The following is a 16,313-nucleotide window of genomic DNA, read 5'->3' as shown; positions in this document are numbered from 1 at the left end:
ACCACATCAGTTTCACAGGACGATCCCTGACATAATGCACGGAATTATCAGAAGCAATTAAAACTCCAGGCAGCCTCGATCGTATTGCAAAAGAAAAAGTGAAACCAGGCCAAGGTGCAAACCCACCAGCATCGCCCCGATCTTTCTTGCTGGGCTGGCGCTGGGTGAGGGCTGTTTACATGTTTACTCCCAGGCCCTCCATGCTTAGGTGGTTTGTGGGAATAAACAGAAAAGCCTGAGTAGAGGAAAGAGAGGAAGCAGAGTAACTGCCCAGGCCCCTTCCTCCCTCACCGGGGGCAGGCATAACTGCTCTCAGCAAGCAATTAGGTAGGTCTCTACAGTAATGCAATTAAGATTTAGTTAAGAAAGTCATTAGTTTTAAAATAACTTAAGTTTAATTTCTGCAACGCTTTATTTGAAAATTGTGTCACAGCAGGTCAATTTACAACATGCAATAAAGAAAACACTCATATCAGCTGCTGCAAGTTATTACAAATTTTTGATGTGCATTAAGTGAGTACACTGGGTTCCACCCCCGGCCTTTCCAACTGATACGCACGGTCTCGTGCTGTAACAGTGTCAAATATTTCAACGTTAAATGTAAATACGAGATAATTTGCTCATAATCCCGCGGCGTGTTTTTGCAACGCCGGGAAACGCGGCTCACACCATCTGGGCAGGACCGGGCCACAGCTCGGCCCGTGGAATCCTGCGGGCACCCTCCCGGGGGCGCGGGCAGCACCCCCACCCCGCCCGTCACGGACCGGGGCACCCGCGCCGCGAGCCCCGGGGAGGGACGTTTTTCTGCAAACTCACAGCCCTGGACAAANCGCCGACCCGGCCCCGCCCCCCAGCCGGCGGCTCTGCAGCCATTGGCCGCGACAGCCTTGCATCACCTCCCCTCCCTGGCCCCTCCCTCCTGCCCGATTTCTAACGAAGAGCTCGTCAATTACGGTTCGGCCCCGCCCTCCGGCCGCCCTCCCCGGCCGCCCGGCCGTCCTTCCATTGGTCCAGTGGGGCCCCGGGCACCGCCCCGTGTGCTCCCGCCCCTCGTCCCGCGGCGGCCAACCGCTAGGCCAGACGCCGTACAAACGGTAGGGATGCTCCACCTCTGCCCGCCTTCCCGCACACGTCCCGGACCCTGGTGGCTGCTCGAGCTGCCAATCCTGGGGGGCGGGGCTACCAAAGGACGCTCCAGGCGCCAGCCGCTGGGCGCTTCGCGGTTGAGAAAACGCAGGGAGTCGGGCGGCTTGTGATTGTTTACGTGGGCCCTGGCCCCGGCGAGCTCCGCCCGGCAGTCCCGAAGAGCTGTTCCGTGCCGGCCTAGTTATCGGGACAGCGCTCCTAGCGGGCGCCCCCTTGGGCGCGGGCTGAAGCAGGGGGCCGCTCGGGCCTGGCCGCGGCCTCCATCTTGGGTACTGGCGGCGGTCACGTGGTGTGGCGTGCTCCGGGAGACGCACGGGCGGCGCGGGGGNGCCCGCGGGCGGCCTGGCGGGAGGGCCGGGGGTCGTGAGCAGCGCGCTCCCTCCCGCCCAAGGGCGGCGCGCAGTCCGCAGCCTGCCTGACGGTGGGGTTCGCTCCGTAACACTTCGCACCTGGCGCGGTGTCTCTCAGCCCAAACGAGGGGCTGAAAAGGCTTGAGATCTTCACCCGGTGTCGTTAAATATGTTGTCTCATCGCTGAAACAGCTTCTTTCCTAGAAAGCAGGCTCAGGGAGAGCACGCACCCGAGCGCAGGGGTTCCCCCCCTCCGCTGCCACCGTGCCCTTGCCGGCCAGGCGCCCCTAACGACCCCGGACTCGCTTCACACCGCGGTGCGCGTGAGGACACGCCGGCGGGGCCGGTGGGCCGCGCCCTACCTGCCTTGACCACTTGGCCGTGACCGAAGAAAAGTCCGCGGCGAAATCGCCGGGGGGATTCGGTCCGCGGAAGGCACCTGCTGCGTTAGGGCAGAGGGTCGGCCCGCAGCGCCCGCCGTTGGCCGCCCCGGTGCCCGTCACCGTCCAGCGGAGCCGCACATGCGCTCACTCATCCGCTGACCCCCGTCCTTTCCGGGTTTTACGGCCCAGACGTTCTTCCAGGAGAGAAAATCAGAAGCGTTTCTGTCTTAATGAAAATTAATGCTTTGTGGTATTATTTTATTTGTAGTATTAAGAAGCTTTGGGGGTCTTTTTCCCCCTGTCGACTCTCCAGAACTTAAAATCAGAAAACAGGTCAGTCTGATGATCAAGTTTAGAATAATCCTAGAGGCAAACAGGTGCAGCCTGGCGGAGAGTCTGTGACAACGCCGGCCGGCGGGCAGCTGGCAGAGCCCTGTGACTGCTTGTTTTGAGGGCCTTTCTTTTTAGAAATGAACAGAGATTCATTTTAATGTTCTTGCTTGACGCCTGGAGGAAAAACCTGTAGAATTTTCAAAATGAAAGTGCTCAATTTCATAATATTTTAAGCATCTTGAAATAATAAGTAATGGTTAGAAAACCTTGGGCGTTTTAAGTAGAAATGCCCGTCCTAAGATAGCAAATGAATGGTGGGTTGCAGAATTGTAAAACAGCAGGCATAGCTGAAGATCTCCACTAGTGACCGGCAAGAGGTACATTTATCGAATGTTCTCTTCGTATAAGATGCAACAACCAGTGGCTGAGTTCCATTCAGATGATAAAAATTAAGTTACAAAGTTACTTCACGGATCACTAAAAGCGTACAATAATCAGGAAATGCAGGGGGAATGGGTACAAGTCTAGTAAAATTAATTTCACGAGTACAAAATGAGAGTTACGTGCCTGAAGGAACCGTCACCTGGAAGAGTTCTGGGCTGTAATCCAAGGCGGGACTGATTAAAAGGGAGAACTGCCTTCAGAGGGATGAGTAGCCGCATTGTGGCGCGCCAGTGAGCCTCACCTCCAGTCCTGAGCGCTCCAGAAGACTGAGGCCAGAACCCCACTCGCCTTTTCTGAAGAAGAACGTGGGAGTGTGCGCTCGGCCTCGGAGGGAATGTCTGGTGAAGGAGATGGCTCACGCCTGGTGAGGATTAGGACGGCAGAGTTCCGCACAAGGAAAGGAAGGTCTCTTAACACTGAAGCCGGGAAGGCAGGTGGAAAACAGTCCAAACTCAGACGGATTTGTTTCAGGAAGAACATGAATCCCAGAGTAAAGAAAGGGAAACAGATCCTTCTCCCATCAAAAATAGAGACAACTCTGAAGACTCAGAAAATAAAAAGAAAAAACTCTAGAATTAGAAGTTGAGTAAGGTGGCCAGTTATAAACATACAACAACAAGAAGAAAACCCAATAGCTTTCAGATGTACAATCAATAGTTATAAATGCCACTAGTTATCAAGTTTTGCCATACAGCAGGCACTGTGGTTAGCATTGTATATGCATTAGAAAAACATGATGGAAAGTTCCCAGTCACATCAGCAAAAGAACATTTTGAAGATCAAACTGTAGGGGCACCTGGGTGGCTCATTGGGTTGAGCATCCGACTTCGACTCAGGTCATGATCTCACGGTTCATGGGTTCGAGCCCCGCGTCGGGCTCTGTGCTGACAGCTCAGAGCCTGGAGCCTGTTTCGGATTCTGTGTCTCCCTCTCTCTCTGACCCTCCCCTGCTCATGCTGTCTCTCAGAAATAAAAAACGTTAAAAAAAATTTTTTTTAAAAAAGACTGAACTGTAACGTTAAGCCCCAGTGGAAGTTCGTGGGACTTGACAAATGGTTGAGTGGCCCACTGGGAAGAATAAACATTGGAGACCAGTCAAAAAGAAGAGTAATGGGGAAGAAAGTGCTCCCAGAAAACAGAATCCACTACCGAGACTCCGTAATGGAAACAACATAGTACTGGCTGAGATGCATGGAAAGTCCTAGAAAGTAAAGAAACATCCCCAAGCAAACACAAGCTGAGATGCGTGGTCTGTCTGTCCCAGCTCCTGGCCAGCAGCCTTCCAGGCCGGTCAGTGCCTGTGTCGTGGCAATTGGCAGGTATTTGGAACATTACACCCTGTAAGGATTTAAATATAAAGGCAGCTTTTCAAATCAGAAAACAATGTGGTTGGGCACCTGCTTATCAGCTGAAGAGAAGAGTATAAAAGCTGGGTTCCTGCCTCATCAGATGAAGGTTCAAGTATTAAACAAGAAAAGGCATGAAAGTACTAAGAAAAATCTGTTAGTGGGCATTTCCGTAGGATTATAGAATAGAACACTGCCACCAATTGTGAAGGGAATCACTGACAAATTTGACTATGCTTCAGTTAAAATTTGGGGTAAGATCAGCAAAGAAATAGATATATTTCAACTGTGGCCTATTTGTGCAAAGGAATATTACTCAACAATGGAAGAGAATGAGCTGCTGAGACACATGAATGACCGTCAAAAAATACCCTACAATTCCCACATGAAAACAATATACCGTGACTCCGTTAATATGAAATTCAGGCGCCAGCATGAAGGATCCACAGGGATAGAAATCCGAAGTCTGGTTCCCTTCAAGGATGGGGGTGAGGGAAAACCGGCAAAGAGAACTTTTCAGGCCGAGGAAATGGTGCATATCCTGATTGGGGTGGGGAGTAAACAGGTGTCTGAACTCACTGAATTTAAGAGTTGTGCCTTTCACGGGGAGATTTTACCTCAAAAGAAAACAACAAGGGAGGCAGTAACTGCCCCAGTTTGGGGGACAGGGGTGGAACCTCCTTGTGCATCCAAAATATAAATAAATGTAAAAGACAAATGACTGGGGCATCTCATGTTGCATAAAGGCTGAATCTCCTTCACAGTGAGGGGGCTTTCAAAGCCGGCACGAAGCAAGCATCGCAAGAACAGAGTCGTGAACAGCAAACACAAAAGGAGAATTGCCCAATAAACATGACAGAATGTTCCATTCCCCGATAATAAGGAAACACAACACTGTATCTATTTGATAAAAGCATTATGTGGAGAAGTAAACACTATCACACATTAACAGTGTCAACTCGTAGAAACTTTTAGACAGCTACGGAAGTAGACATATAAATCCTTAACGTTTTGCATGTTTTCTCACCTAATGATTTCACTTCTAGAACTTCCTTATTTCCGGTGAAATAGATAACCGACATTGGTAAAGATCTAGCTAAAAGATTCACAGCAACAATGATTGGAAGATACATTAATTAATTCGTGCACATATCTGTTCTGGAGGTGGGACTATCTATCTCCAAGCTTCCAAAAATAGGGGATTTAATGCTATGGAAAGAAATCCACTTAGAGTTTTAAGCGAAAAGGAAAACTATAAAACATCATTACAGCACGGCACCGTCTTTATAAATGAATACATTTATAGACACAGAAAAGACAGGAAGACGCCCATCAGAATGTTCCCAGGGCTTCTTTCTGAGTCTGCGGGAGCCGAGACACCATTGTTCACTTTTTGCTCAGCCTGGCGTTCTCAATTCCCCAGTGAACGTGGGTTACTTTTGTATAAAAGAGAAATCTCTAAAGGGATATGAAATCAAGGAAGCTTTGGGGCGAGTAGCTGAGGGGCTCAGCCGGCCTGTCCCTGAGGCGCGACCCTGTCTCAGACGGAGGCTGCGAAGACACCCGGGGCAGAAGCAGGGGAGCAGCCTCTGTGAACCTCCGCTGGGCTGGGATCCTCAGGGCGGTGGAGCTGACCTTGACTGGGCAGACAGTCAAAACCTGCCAAAGGGGACGGGCTTGTTTGTTTTGTTTTTCATCTCTTTTGTTTTTTGACATAGAGTGTTGAGGTCATCCGCCCCGCCCCGTGGGAAGTAGCTGAAGTCCTGGGGGACTTCAGGAGCCTGGGGAGGGGGCCGGGGTGTGGGCAGGAGGGGAGATGTGGCAAGTGGCGGAGAAAGGGGGCCACGCCTGGAGGCCAGGGTGCCTGGAAAGCTCAGGGAAGCAGCAAACAGAGCGAGTGAGAAATGCGCAGTAACTTGGAGTGTGCTGGTGTTTTGAGGAATTTAACTGAAAACGCCTTAGCCTGGGTGCCGCGCGGCGGGGTCTGACACGGGTCTCGGGGCCAGCAGCACGCCAGGGCCGGTGGCCAGGCCGGGGGGGTGGGGGGGAGCCAATGGAAGGCCGTGTCGCCAGTTGGCCAGAACTGTCCACCCCGGGGGAAGGGGGGGCAGTGACTCAGGGTTACCACGCAGGCGAGACGTCCCCACACTTGCAGGTCCGGCAAGCACAAGTCCCAAGATGGTTCTGGGAGCACCCTACCCTGAGCATCAGAGACGGTGCAGGCAGGAGACCAAAGGCTGAGGGGGGAGCCCNGAGCAGTGGCTGGGATGGGAGCCTGGGAGCTGCCCCCCTCCCGCCCCCCAGAGAACTCCAAGGCCGAGCCAGGCATGCAGGCAGCCGGGACGTTCAGGGTCACCTGCCATCCTGGTGACATTGTTTGTAGCAGCCCCTCAGGCCCAAGGGTGTCTGGGCGTGGATGATACCCCGCGTGGTCACCCCGCTGACATGAACAGTGAGGAGGGGGATCCAGGAGCCCGGATGGGAACCGTGAGGGAAGGATTTTAGTTTCTCCCAGGGCAGGGACTCCTGCACGGCAGTGGCCACGGAAAAGGAGCGTGCGGTGGCCTGAGATGGCCCCACAGGGCACCCCAGAGGATGGAAGCTCCACACCGTCCCTAACACGTGGGCCTGGGGCAAGGGGCTCGGGGAGGGCACACGTCACATTCCTAAAACCGTAGAAAGAGCAAATCAAGCCAACAGACCGTTCCATCAAATATGTCCTGGGTGTCCCCCCTGACACACTTACTCCGTAACTGGAATTTCAAGTCATCCCCCCTTCCCTTGCCAGAGGAGAGCCTCTGCCCTGGCTTGTCCCCTCTCTCTTCCCGCTGCCAAACACCTGAAGGCACTTTCCTCCCACACCCTGGACACGCCAGCCCACTGCACTTGGCCTCCTTCAGCCCTGGGGCTGGCAGCCTGCGGTGCGGGCTACCGCTGCAGAGCAGGACTGAGGAAGGGGCCCTGCGTGGGTCCAGGAAATGGGTTCTGGCCACTTGGACAGGGACTCAGGGGCTCCAGCTGTGCAGAGCAGAACCTTGAACAGGGAGCACGAGCCCCAGACTTCTCACCAGGGAAAGGATACGCTGGCGGGGGGGGCCGCTGGAGAGCATGAGCCCAGGCCAGGGGTGCTCTTGCTCAGGTCTAAGGGAGGTGCCGGAAAGCCCAGGCAGAAGAAACCTTAACCAGGAGAAGACTCGAAAGGGTAAGAGGGGAGTGTCTGTACAGATACAGACATGCTTCTAGGTGTGGGGCAGGAGGTGAGGACGGCACCTTATTTTATAATAGACATGGTCACAGCTGAGAAACAGGCCAAGACAGGCTAGTGGTAACACCAGCTGGCAGCACTGAATGTTCCTGCTGTGAGCCCTGCGTGTTGGAAACGGCTTTGGGGGTTCCCGAGATGGGAGCCGAGCAGGGGTACACAATGGGCTGCTGAGTAGTGCCAGGGACCCAGCCAGAGCCACAGGCAGTCCCTTTGTAATGGTACAAGACCCCGTGGTCTGTTTTTTCTGGTAGTGCTCAGAAGCCTAGGTGCAAAGGACCCGTATTTTTGGATGATGCAAGATTGGTGGCTGGGATGACCTCAGGGTGCTGGCCACAGTAGTGGGTGTGACTTGTCAGGGGTGCAGGCCAGCTGGGGCAGGAAAGGGAGATGGAGAGCAGAAGGGTAGAAGGGAGGCATGGGGGTTTCAGTGAGATGCATCAGCCGGCTCAGGGGAAGGGACCGAAGGAGGGTGTGGAAGACGGCGATCACCTGCAGCCTAAGATTTCAGGAATGGAGGTCAGGGCCAAGTGCAGGGCTCTGGCAAAGTGGCTGACTGGTCCACCTGAAAACATGCTCATTAGAAAAGACCTAGGAACATACCTAAAAGGTAGCACTTTAAAAACACACGGCTGAGCATACAAGGAAGAAAGGGAAACCCCAGAGGCCAAATCTGAGAAGAAAGCAAAGATTAGAACATGCTAGACTGCACACTTAGGAGGAAGACATTACCAGGAGTGGGTTTCATGCCCGGCTGGAGAGCTGGGTCGGGGGCTTCTGCATGAGAGGTTCTCAGGCGTGGCATCTCTGTGGGAGGATGGACTAGAAAGAAACCTGCCCCTTGGAGCATAGACAAGGAAGAGCTTTCCTGTCCACCTTGGCTCTCAGGGTGGTGGGGCGAGGCCCCCCTGGGAACTTGTTACAGGGCTCGCCCTCGGTTGGATTCGAGTGCATACGACCTCTAGGATCTAGGGATCCTCAGGCCAACAAAGTCACATCGAGAGCCGTCCAGGTAAGGGATACTCTTGGGGCGCCCGGCAGAAGCCAACAGCTCTAATGAGGGAAACACCCACAGCCCACAGATAAAGCCTCACTCTAAATGAGCATATAACCTAAAATGATAAAACCCGAAATAAGTACTTCACCGTGGGCAAAAGTCAGCAGATAAGTAAAGAACAGGATGGTATCTTCTCCCCACCGCCCCCCAGAAACTGAGAGAATATAAACAAGTTTACTATACACACATATGCTAGAAATGTCTAAGAAAGTTAAGGAAGAATTGGATATGTAGCAAAAGAATAAGGCACTAGGGAAAAAGAAGATGAATTTTTTAAAAAAAAACAAACAAAACCTCTAGACATGAAGAACATAGCCATTAAACTTAAAAATGCAGTGAGAAAGATCAGACCATAGAAACAACAGAAAAGGTTATTCACGAATTGGAAGACAGATCTGGGGAAAGTATGCAACTGGGGACCAGAGGCAGGGAGGCAGAAGCTGACATCCCCAGGAGAGGGGTGGCTGCACCGGGGCCCTGAGCCCATCTTCGCCGCCCGAGGGGGCCCCAGCCCCAGATGCTGCAAGAGTTGTCTGCTACTGGCTCACAGCTGCCTCCTTCTCCAGAGCGCTGTCCTTCGTCAAAGGGAGTCATCTCACCTGCAAATGCTTGGGAGAGTACCCCTCCCCTCCCGGGGAGGCCTCCAGGGATGTCTGACTGACAGGGCTAGACGACACCAAGCCCCCGAGGTAGGAGGCATCTTCTGAGCCCCCATGGGACAGGGCTGAACCAAGGCCTGAGTCTAGGTCTAACTTGCCTGGTTCCTCCCCAAACCCTTCCCGCTGACTCCCACTTCTGAGAGCAACCCCTCAATAAATAGTGTGCACAAGAATCCTCACCTCCAGCTCTCTTCCCGGGGCATCTGATCTAAACAAGGCATCTCAGGAGAAGACAATGGAGGAACCGCATAGGAGTTCTTCCTACCAAAACACATCTGTCTCCCTGTGGATTGGCGGGGTTTGCAGACCTACCCCGTGGTCATTTCCTCAGTCCTCGGGTATGGATGTTATCAATTCATGGTACACATTAATATTATTTTTGTGGCCTAGTGTGGGGCCTTGGCCAGTGGTCGTAACTGTTTCATATCTGCCTGGAAAAAGATGTGTTTGCTAATTTAAGAGTTCAGAATTCTTTCAATATGTGAACATTAGTTTCAGCTTGGGATGGATGAACTCAGCAGACACCAGAGCCCCTGCTTTTATTCCCTCACCTGTGGGGTAACAGTTATCACGGTAGGAAACGCCAAGAGGAACGCCTCACAACATGCCCCCACTGCCCTGGCCAAGATAATAAGTCAGCTGCAAGAAAACGCTGAGCAGAGAAATTGTAAATGTGCAAGCAAACCCAAGCTCATGCTAAGTATGAGCTGTAGCAAACAGTGGTGCAAAATAAAATAATGGATGTTTCCTGGTGTATAATAACAAGGTGGAGCTGGTAAGGCAGCAGGGAACATTGGAGTTTGAGCATGTTAAGATCCTTGTATTATGTGAGAATTTAACTTTAGATTTTGTTAAGCAAAAAGTACTTGCTACAAATTTTGAAGACAGTACTAAAAGACTTGAAATAGAACGGACAGCTTCCATGGCAGTGAGGAGCAGGGGCAGAGAAGGGAAGGAAAGATGGAAAGAAAAACCACCAGTATGATAGAAGGTAGGGAAGAAAAAGAAAAGAAACATGGAAAGAGAAGATGAAACGGAAAATCCAGAATAACACTGAGAACTAAGCCTAAATAGATCAGTTATCACAGTGAATATAAACGGACTAAATTTCCCAATTAAAGGTAGATTGTCAGTTGGGTTTAAAAGTACAATCTATCTTCCTACTGTTCATAAATGATAGCCCTAAACATGAAAAGTTATAGTCCACAGGGGCAAAAAGTGATGTTCTAGGTCAACACTAATCAAAGGAAGCCCCTGCTACTATAATATCAGTTAAAATCGACTGTAAGGAAAGAATGCATTAGAGACAAAGGTGGTCACTACGTAATGGCAAGAGGGACAATCCATCAAGGAGATATAACATTTTAAACTTTTTTTGCATCTAGTAGTTTAGACTCAAAACAATGTAAAGCAAAAATTTGAAAAGTTCCCAGAAGAAATGTATAAACACACTAGTGGAAAATACTAGTCTTTCAGTAACCAATATACAAGATTTTCATCATAAAATTAACAAGTCTATACTAATGTTCACATACTGAAAAAATTCTGCACTCTGTAGTTAACAAACACCAACTATGTAGAACATTTCCAAACGCTGGCCATGGCCACTTTCTAGTCCACAAAGCAGATCTCTATGCGTTCCAAAGAATCAGTACCAAACCTATCACCTTCTTTTACCAAGATGTGATCGAGTTAGAAAACAACTACAAAATGGGGCGCCTGGGTGGCTCAGTCAGTTAAGTGTCCGGCTTCAGCTCAGATCATGATCTTACAGCTTGTGAGTTCAAGGCCTGCACTGGGCTCTGTGCTGAGAGCTCAGACCCTGGAGCCTGCTTTGGATTCTGTGTCTCCTTCTCTCTCTCTGCCCCTTCCCCACTGGTGCTCTGTCTCTTCCTCTCATTCTTTCAAAAATAAACATTTTTAAAAATTAAAAAAAAGAAAAGAAAACAATTACAAAAAGTTAACTCCAAGAACATCTATAGGCAAACTATTAGAACTAATAAGAATTGATAATAAGAATTATTTCAAAATTCATTGTGTCCCTAAGGCTAGCTGGAAACATTCAGAACTGTAAAGATATTACTGTTAATGCAAAAAGCCTCATGATAGTTATGGATCTGTCTAACAAAAGTGATATAGATTAATGGAAATAATTATGAAACTTTATTGAAAGATATTATAAAGGAACCCATATAACTGGAAACATACACCAAATTTCATCAGTTCTGAAATACGCATTTTTTTACATTAACATCTCAGAAATTGGACATGTCTGAAAATTGACAGTGCCTTAGCTGTATCTGTATCTTAGGTCACTGATCACTTGGCAACACTTTTTCTTTCTCTGTACCACATAAAATAACAGTGAACTTTTTACACAATGCCACCTTGTATTCAATTTACCATGTTCTTGGATGGGAAGACTCAAACTTGTAAAACTGGCCTTTCTCACCAATGTGTTTTATAACTTCGATGAAATTTTTGGCAAGTTGCTTCTGAAAAAATCATTGAAAAGCAAAGAGCCCAGGGTAGGCAAGGCCATGTTGATAAGTACATGGTGGTTAGGGAAAGTGTATTTACCAGAGGTCAAGATCTCTTCCAAACTTCAGGAAGACAGAGTTTGCATTACAAAGCAGAGAACATGTACTACTAAATAACCAATGCTTGGACAAATAGTTAACAACACTGAAAAAAAGAAAAAAACAAATCCTGTGTCATCAAATGCATAAATATGCCAGAAAAAAATCTATATGTGAAAAGCAAAACTTTAAAGTTTTAGAAGTGTGTATGGGATGGATAGTTTTATGATCTGTGGAAGGACTTCTTTTATTTTTTTAAATTTTTAATGTTTTTATTTATTTTTGAGAGAGACAAAACTCAAGCAGGGGAGGGGCAGAGAGAGAGGGAGACACAGAATCTGAAGCAGCTCCAGGTTCGGAGCTGTCAGCACAGAGCCCGATGCGGAGCTTGAACTCCTGAACCACAAGATCATGACCTGAGCCGAAGTGGGACTTTCAACCGACTGAGCCACCCGGGCCTTCCTGGAAGGAACACAAAAGGCATTAACATGAAGGAAAATATTAACAAATCTGACATCATAGTTCAACAGGCGTAACCATTAGGGAAATGCACGTTAACCTGCAATGAGATGGCTTCACACCTGTCTGAGTGGCTAACGTGAGAACCGGCGAAAACAATAGGCACCGGTGAGGATGCAGAGCGACTGTAAGTCTCATGTGTGGCTGTGGGAACGCAAAATGGAGCAGCCATTCCAGAGCATGGTTTTACCATTTTTCCCCAAAGGTAAACATACACTTATCATATGACCTGCACTCTTACTCAGATGTTTTCACCCTACAGAAATGAAAACGTATGCTCACATGAAAATCTATACAAAAAAACTTACAGCACTTCCACTCCTCAGACCCAAAAACTGGAGACAACCCATTCCAACAATTGAATGAATGAACAAAGCAATGGTACCTTCACACAGTGGGATCCTACACAACAAAACGGGATGAGCTCTTGTGGATGCGCAACGTGCATGAGCACAGGTGAGCTCATTAATCTTTCTAGTTTTCTGTAAGCTTGAAATATTTAATAGTGAGGCACAAAATAAACTACGCATGGGCATATGTGATAAAATTACGGAGGATACTTTAAAGGGCGGAACGTTTCTCTTTCAAGATTTTAGCGGTAGTTAAGCACCGAGTGGCTATTCGTTCAATACTGGTCTTCCACATTAGACAAGGAGCAATCTAGCGCTAGGTCTCCTGTCCGCTGCTGTCCTTTGTCCACTTGCACAGCTCCTGGCGCCCCATAAATATGAGTTGCATGAAAAACATCACTTCCGTGATCCAGAAAAGCAAGGGTTGTATATTATTTTTAAGCCATATTTAGGAACGTTACCGGTTGTGCCACTGAAACTCACCATCGTTTGTTTCCTTCATAGCAGTCTTAAGAGTTAAAATTTATGCACACTGCTGGAGTAATTTATTATTATTTCTTTTATTTTAGAGAGAGAGCATAAGAGCATGCATACGAGCAGGGGAGAGGCAGAGAGAGAGAGAGAAAGAGAGAGAGAGAATTCCAATTTCACGCTCAGCAGGGAGCCCAGTGTGGGGCTCAATCCCATGACCCTGGGATCATGACCTGAGCTGAAATCGATAGTTGGACGTTCAAATGACTGTGCCACCCAGGCGCCCCTGAAGTCAGTTATTTCTGTATGAAAATCAAATTACATTTTCACTAACAAGCAGTTTCTACTTTTAGACACAAAAGAAATTCAAAGGATAGTTCAAAGGAATATATAAACACAGGCAAATAGTTAACTTTGCTTTTCAAGTGACCATGACACATTTTGTTATTTTTGTTTAGAAGGAAAGAACATGAGAGATAGAGTTTTATTATGATTCTGCTTTTAAGTGAAAGAGGGGCGGCTGAGCGGCTCAGTGGTTTAGCGGCCGGCTCTTGATTTTCGTTCAGGTCATGATCCCAGGCTGATGGGCTTGAAAGTTGGGCTCCTCACTGAGCGTGGAGCCTGCTTGAGATTCTCTCTCTGCCTCTGCCCCTCCCCCACTCGCGCCTTCAACCCCTCTCTCTCTGTCTCAAAAAAGAAAATATTCTTTATTCTGTGAATCTTTTCAACATTTGACCCCCAAAATATTGCCATCACTTATAACTTAGACTGATTAGCAGGCCCGTCTCTCATAATTTAGACGTCTGTGCAGTTGCTTTGTACAGAGCACCCAGGGGGCTCTTCTCTCGTTGAATGTCCGTGACAGCCTTGCCCTAAAGGTGCTTATTCAAGGTACCCGCGAGGGCCAGGCAACTGGGGGCGGGAGACACTGCCCGAGGACACGTGTGGGAATTCCGTGCGGGTAGGAGGAGGGGAAGGGGGACACATCTGTCCCGTGTTCACTGCTGTGGCCCCAGCGCTCAGCATACCGCCCAGCTCGCGGTAGGCACACGGAGCATCTGCTGGGGAGGATCATTCAAGAAACATCTATTAAGAGACGATGGTAGAGGGGCGCCTGGGTGGCTCAGTCGGTTAAGCATCCAACTTCAGCTCAGGTCATGATCTCCATTCGTGGGTCCAAGCCCCACATCAGGCTCTGTGCTGATGTCTCAGCCTGTTTCAGATTCTGTGTCTCTCTCTCTCTCTGGCCCTTCCCCACTCATTCTCTGTCTCTCAAAACTGAATAAATGCTAAAAAATTAAAAAAGAGAGAGAGATGATGGTAGAGACTGCACTCAGGTCTAGCTGATTCGAAGCATTCGCTTTTTGTTTGTTTGTTTGCTTTTTAATCAGCGCCATAAATCTAGTTCTTTCGCTTTCTAAAACCCCAACCCGTTAGGTATTTTCTTCCTAAACTGTTCTAGGAGAATAGGAATAATTAAATGGTCTTTCCTTTGTTGAAGTGAAAATTCACTCTCTGCTCCATACACCATAGGTAGGAATCATTCAGAAACGGTTCCCCCTTCTGCTGGATGCCNGGGTCTCTTTGGGGCCTCCAGTCCCTACACGAGCCTCCAGCCTCCGTCCCGTCCCAGCCCCGCAGTGTGAGACCCACTGAGCACGCTTCACAGCCGCCCTGCGCTGCTACAGAAACACAACAATAGGGCATCTGATTTTTAATTTTAATTTTATTTTTTCCCCACTAAAATATTCAAGTGAGAAACATTTGGAGATTTATATTCAGGGCACAAGACCAAATGGCGTCTGAAGCATTTCTTTGTTACATGTAATTAATTTTTCTTGGCTTTTTTTCTCCTTCATGACAAAGCCAGATCTCTGTACCATTGATCCTATTTATAGGTGAATATTTCTCTTCCCCGAAGATTCTCAGCAACAGTCAGTGCGATGCTGGGGGGAGAGCATGGGTCTGCTTCCCGTCCATCCAGTCTTCATATCGTCCGATGGAGATGCCACCTGACTCAGGCACTCTGAGTTACTGGTGTGGATTTTTAAAAACAAACAAACAACAAAGAAGCAAACAACCAAACAACCGCCCTCACTTGGCCTCCGTCTTACCGAGTGAGACTGACTATGTGATTTCAAAGGGTCAAGTAAGAGCACCCTCCCTTCCCGAGGGGGTGATGCGGGTGGGAGCAGGGGAGGGGGGAGGCACAAGGAAAGTATTGCTTCTGTCTTTTCCTTGTGTTTTTCTAGAAGAAAAGCCTCTTTGCTTCGTATATACATATACACACAGAAACCACCCCACAATTAGAATCTCAAGAACTGTAGGAAAGAGAACTTAGAGAGAATGTTATTTTTCCAATAAAAGATAGATGTGATCTGGCCCCTGGGTGTTGGTTTTAAGTGGAGATATTGACTTCCAGCTGACTGATGAGTGGAACATCTTTCTCCTGAAATATTGATAGTAGATTACACGAAACCACAAACTATCTCCATAAAGCACATCATTTCTAATCCTAATGGTGTTTTCTTTCCTCTGGATGACTGCTACATTCATGATATGATGGCTTTATTCTATCTTGGGGAAAAACTTTTTACCATACTGCTAAATTAACTTGTCAAAAGGCTTCAAACTTCGGAAGCTTTTACAGCTCAATTCAATGCTATTATTCAAGATTGAATGGGAAGGGCCACGGACTGTAAAAGCTTGCAAAAAATAAATTTCACAGGCTTTCACAGACTGAGTGAAATACTTACCTTTTGTCCAGGTTGTATATCTTTATTGGGGAGTCTCAGAATAGCTGCATTTTGCCTATAAATCCACGCTCTTGCCCTAAAAGACTGCGTGTTTTGTCTGTTGCCCTTGAAGGTCCTATGCAGTGCATGTCCTCTTGATAACAATTCATCCCCACCGAGCACGATGGGGACTGGAGTGCTCTCCAAAACATGGGGCAGAAGGGAAGACAAAGGCTGCCAGCTCCCAGAATGATCCTTGAATTTTTCTACTTCTTTTATTCTCAAAACAGATTCACAAGGGATTTCATANGGGGAGGTGGGGGGCGGGGGTGGGGAGGAGGCACATAAAGGAATGGCAGCAACTGATGTCAGCGCTCTAACTGAGACGGGGCCATTTGGAACACCAGGGGAGGCACAAATGTCCAACGTGGAATGGAGTCTCCGTGCCAGACTCCAGAATGCTCAGACCACCAGGTAGTCTGGGCGGTGCCACGGCCACGCGTCGATCCATTGGCCTCACGCCGTTGTAGCCCATGCCTGACATTGAGCAAGCCTGTGCTGTACACCTGGGCATGAAGCAGTTCTAGCAGTAGGATCGGAAAATGTGTGGTCTGACTTGCCCTTCCTTTGACACGGAGCCTCCGTTTTCCCCAAATCGCTTCTCCAGCAAATGCCGCCC

General features: G+C 48.6%; 1 protein-coding gene and 1 long non-coding RNA gene across 2 annotated transcripts in view; one reads left to right on the top strand and one right to left on the bottom strand.

Moving 5' to 3' along the window:
• The window catches only part of HDAC4 (histone deacetylase 4), a 278,417-nt gene extending 277,293 nt beyond the window's left edge, over positions 1 to 1,124 (bottom strand). Inside the window, 1 exon segment of the mRNA XM_077757417.1 lies at positions 1,110 to 1,124. The gene's annotated coding sequence lies outside the window, so the exon portion shown is untranslated.
• LOC144226136 (uncharacterized) lies at positions 1,028 to 15,583 on the top strand. Its single transcript, XR_013333536.1, has 3 exons — positions 1,028 to 1,094; positions 12,341 to 12,534; positions 14,798 to 15,583. It is a non-coding gene; the product is annotated as an uncharacterized LOC144226136 (long non-coding RNA).
• Positions 15,584 to 16,313: the final 730 nt, after the last annotated feature.

This window comes from Crocuta crocuta, unplaced genomic scaffold (assembly GCF_008692635.1).
Source record: "Crocuta crocuta isolate KB4526 unplaced genomic scaffold, BGI_CrCroc_1.0 scaffold290, whole genome shotgun sequence".
In the NCBI taxonomy this organism is placed as follows: domain Eukaryota; kingdom Metazoa; phylum Chordata; class Mammalia; order Carnivora; family Hyaenidae; genus Crocuta; species Crocuta crocuta.
This window is presented reverse-complemented; position numbering and strand designations above follow the sequence as displayed.